We start from the raw sequence: 5,116 nt of genomic DNA, 5'->3' as shown, positions 1-5,116 counted from the left end.
TAAGGGTGTCACTTCAGGAGACAATTTGAAAGAGGCTAGGTAAGTTGGGCAAGGGTTAATTCCAGATAACAAACTAGAGTCCATAGCCCCATGGGTTACCAAAATTAAAAGTAGGTCAAGGTCTCAGAGAGGTTAATCTAGTTGAGAAAGTATGAGGTTCAAGCTCCAATGCTGGGAGAAGAGGAAGAGTATAGGAAGGCAGGAGGCTGGAGAGCTTCAGGCAGGTAAGATATATTTTATATAATCTGGGCAAAGGCTACCACACAGGTTGCTGGGTAGGAGGTAGGTACTGGCAGGCACCTAGGCACATACTGTACATAGCCTGGCACAAGCGATCAGGCAACACAGATGTAGGCACATAGGCCTGCACAAACAATTAGGTAACACAAATGTAGACACATAAGCCTATACACAAATACTTGGGTGGGTGGACTGGCAACGTCAAATATACATAGAATCATATAAAACTGGTAACTTGCAAAAAAAATAGCTATATAAGAGATTACTTCAGGGTTCCTTGGACATCTGGGGTCAGCCATTTTGGTGCTGACTCCTCACCCATGTTCTATATTACCCATCTTGGCATAATCTGGAAATTCATATCAGTGCCATGTTGTCTAAATGTAAACTGGCTTCTGTCCCCAGCAGAAAGGTATATTTGAGGCATTTTATAGAATAGAGGCTCTCATAAAAGAGAAAAACTGGCTTTTAAGATATTACACATACTTAGTTACATATACTACACAGGTAAGGCTTAGTCTAAATTTGCCTTCTTCTAGTATCCTAACTCCTACTCCCTACACTGGAGTACTCCTCTGCAGCCTAGACTCAACTTTTAGAGTCTCTCTCTAATTTCCTGTTCTTAGATACTTCAGAGGCCCTCTGTGTACAGGCAGGCAGGTGGACACTTCTCAGTTTTGGAGATGACATTCCCAATGTGGTCTGTATGAATAGAGCCTTGAAACCATGTAGTGTTCCTCTATATACAGAAGCTCTATCTGGGGTTTACAGCTTTCTTTCTTTTTGTTTTTCAATTTTCTGAACTGGATACTTTTATTTTGTTCATAGATCAAAACCAGAAGCCCTTTATTCACACCTTTACACTGTAGACTGACCACATGAAGGACTAGCCTGAGGTCCATGACATGTTATTATTCTGCTAAGGAATAGCACCAACAGTTCACAACAGTTACCTTGTTCCAGAACCCAATTCATTAATTCACGCTTTGATATACATTTTACAGGAAGAATCACTATGAAAGAAGGGATCCTCACCCACTTATGGTATGTCTTACTGTGATGTAAGGATTTATGAAAGATATATATCCTATGTAAGTTTTCTACCCTGTAAAAAGATGCTGGAGAAGTTTTAGATGTTGGTAGTAATCCATCCAAAGTATTTGTCCAAGGGGCCCTCCTGACCCAGAGCCTGATAAGGGATGGTTCTGCCTATTGCGCACTGTCTCATAACACTCTATTAGGTGAAAAAGAAGGATCGCCTTCAACAGTATCTAATCAAAGAAGTTATTGTGTTTACTTTGTTCTTCTTTTAGGACGTCTCATAGCCTTTTTCTGCTTGAAAACAGGAGAGTTCAAGAAACACAAGTCTGTGAAAGGGTCCCCTCTTCTTAGCTTTGAAGAGAGTGTTGACTCTTTATAGCTTGTAATGGTGCTACACCTGCGTTTAGACAGAGACACTGCTGGACTGTCTTGGTGCCATTTTGGAGCCAGAGAAAGCTTCTTGATTTTCACTATAGGATGCTGCAGGATATTGGTGACATCCTTCAGGCTACAATGAGGTGACTCTTGAGTCTCAGGTGGGGTACCAGTAGGAGCTGTAGATGGCAGCACCTCCTCCATCTCTTTTTCATCTGGGTACTTAAGTCCTTTTTTAGACCGAGGCCTGGTAGCTGGTCTATCTGACTCTGTGTAGTCTTGCAAGTGCTTGTAAGGAGGTAGGTAGGTCATCAGACTCATTCTCAGAGGTACTGCATTCAAGGACACTCACTTCTGAGTTGCTGCTGTTGGTTTCTCTATTGGAGCCATTGCTCATTTTCTTGTCGAAAAGGGGTGTGGTGAACACTCTCTTTTAGATTAAAATCGTAAGCATCACTGGAATCAATATACCCATCCAGTGTAGTAGGGGGTAAAGCCTGCTAATCTTTGCCATTGTTGCTCTTACTCCTCAATGAGGATTTTGATTTACATCTCTGGTTGGCTCTTCTTTGCTCTGTTCTTCTTTTTTGTGCACACTTATGCTTGCTTTCTATTTGTTCAGGTTTAGATGATAAAATGACTTCTTGTGTTTTAGTAATCTTTGCTGGGTTAATTGGTCTAGAGCATAAGTTAATTTGGTCTTTGTTCCACAGACAAACATTTTGTTCTACACTTTCAAGTCTATGCAGGGTTATGGTTAGGCCTCAACATATACTTCTTTTAACTTCCAAGGACTGTGCCACTCTTGGACTGGCTTTACAATCCTCCAAAGCAGCGGAGTGACTTATATGACTAAAATCTTTCCTTAATTGGCAACAAAAAGATACAGTTCTAGGCAATTCTTCATTAGTAGACTCAACTTTACCTGAATCAAAATCATAACCTAGTGTCTCTGGAGTAACAGTAGGATTTGGTTCTGTGGTTTGGTAGGGACAATCAGTTTCTTCAAGAGCAATTTACTGTAAGGTCTTCACAGACGAGTGCCTGGTTGTATTGTCAATGCTGGAGACCACTTCTGAGGGACGTCCTTTCCAGTTCTGAGCAGCGTCTTCACTTTGTCGGGGACTCAGCTTCTCTTTCAATGTATGTAGCTGACATGTCAGGTAGTAGTATCAGCTAGTCCGGAACTGAGTGGCCGAGGTGAGTTTCACTATGTAGCCCAAGCTTAAATCTATGATCCACCTGCCTTTACCTCTTTAGAAGTTTGGATTATTCTACAACACCTATTAATATTTCTAAATCGAAAAATCAAAATTATTGCTTTTGATGTCAGGTAGTAGTATTCTCTACTCAGTTGTAGGATGATATCCTGTGCTTCTCTCATGTTGGATTTTTCATTTTCCAAAGCCAAAACCAACAACCTGTTGTTATTTTGGTAAGATTTCAGCAATATAGAAGTGTCAGTGAGTACTTGGCTTGACGCAACAATAAAAGACTTGTGTTTGCCAATCTCTGACAAGTTTTTATTCCATTTTTCTTTCATTCACTTTTAATGTCTTCAAGAATATCTTGAAAGGACCTTTTCTGACACCTTTCCTTAACCATCTTTGTTTAAAAAAAAAAGCAATAATTTTGATTTTTTGATTTAGAAATATTAATAGGTGTTGTAGAATAATCCAAGCTACTAAAGAGGCTAAGGTAGGTGGCTCATAGATTTAAGCTTGTGCTATATAGTGAAACTCACCTTGGCCACTCGGGTCTGGACTAGCTGAAACAGCCTCTAGCTCCACCGCGCAGCCTGCAGCTACCACTGCCACATTTGAAAAACGGTTTACATTTTTCTAATGCAACACATGAGAATGACATCCTCAGCCCAAAGATTATTAGTTCTATTCAAAAGTAAGAATGAGCTATCCTCCATTTTCTAGGTTTCCAATCTTTATTTTTGTCATTTATTTATCCAATAAACTTTAGTTAAGGGCCTGCATATTCTATGCCATTATTTGTAATATAACACAAAATGATAGATAAAGACTAGAGAAAAGTAAGCTATGATTCTAATTTGGGAACTATAGAAGCAGAAAGTGCAAATGATGGTTTGAGGACATTGATGGGGAATGGTATTACTTTCTAATTTATAGTACAATTTCCCCTCTTCCTTTGTCCCTTGGTCCTTGGCATCTTTTTGAAAACCTCTCTTTAAAATGACAAATTCTTACTCCATGTGGTGGTTCAAATGAGAATGAACTTCATAGGCTCCCATATTTTAATACTTAGAACCCAGTTGGTAGAACTGCTTGGGAAGGATTAGGTGGTGTTGCCTTGTTAGAGAAGGTTTGTCACTGGGGTACACTTTGAGTTTCAAAAGATCATGTCCTTTCCAGTTAGCTTTCTATGTTTCATGCTTGTAGAATGAGATAAAAACTCCTGTCTACTCCTCCAGTACTATGCCTGCTTCCCTGCTTCCATGCTCTGCCATGATAGCCATGGATTCTAACCTTCTGCAACCATGAGTACAAAATTAAATGTTTTCTTTTATAGGTTGCTTTGATCATGGTGTTTTGTTACAATAATAGAAAAGTAGCTAAGCCACTCTGGTAATTTACCATTTTTTATTCTCCTTCATTTTTGTCTGTTGTCCTTGCCTGAAAGACCTTGTTTGTAAATATCTCTGGCTTAAGCATTCTGCTTCCAGAGATCCTGGCAACTTCTCTGTCCCTACCCTCAAAGTGATTCCACCTCAGATATAATACTATCATAAATCATTTCATTGAGCTAAAGGGGCATAATTATTTCTATTTATTGATGCAGATTAAATTTGTATTAATTTTATATTTAACATTACTTAGACACAGTTTAGTAAAATGGCTTATGGTCTTGAGGAAACTTTACAATTCATTTCATGTGACATTACCAATTAGATTGTTTTTAACATCTTTAATTGTGTACTTATTAATGGTAGATTCAGTACTATTAAGGGTTTTCCTGGTGATGAATTATGTAGAATTATATGAGATCTTTCTAGAAGAGGTAAGAGTTAGGACTACAGGCTGGTGGGTGGGGATCATGTGTATAGGATAGTTAGTTTAAGACAGACAGTCTCACAGTTTAGTCTTTGTATCTGAAACATAAGCATAAACTTCTAATCATCAAAACCACACCCTTTTGTCCCTACCACAAGCCTGAATATAAATTCTGGAAGTGGGTACCAGTAATCTGAATTTGAAGAAGTCCTCCATGCAATGCTGATGTTAGTTACACCATGAAAACCTCTCCTTAAAAGAACAGTAATGAGGAAAGCTACTAATGATCAAATGAGGCCAATGTCAACTGAACTCATGAACATTGTACAGATTGATGCAGATTTGAATGCTCAACTGAACTCATGAACATTGTACAGATTGATGCAGGCTTGGATGCTCAACTGAACTCATGAACATTGTACAGATTGATGCAGGTT

The 5,116-nt window shown here is 38.9% G+C and overlaps 1 pseudogene; it reads right to left on the bottom strand.

Moving 5' to 3' along the window:
* Positions 1 to 1,524: 1,524 nt before the first annotated feature.
* Positions 1,525 to 3,261, bottom strand: LOC116091970 (annotated as a pseudogene).
* Positions 3,262 to 5,116: the final 1,855 nt, after the last annotated feature.

This window comes from Mastomys coucha, unplaced genomic scaffold, assembly GCF_008632895.1.
Source record: "Mastomys coucha isolate ucsf_1 unplaced genomic scaffold, UCSF_Mcou_1 pScaffold15, whole genome shotgun sequence".
Taxonomy (NCBI): Eukaryota; Metazoa; Chordata; class Mammalia; order Rodentia; family Muridae; genus Mastomys; species Mastomys coucha.
Note: the sequence above shows the minus strand (reverse complement) of the source record. Positions and strands in the feature narration are given on the sequence as shown.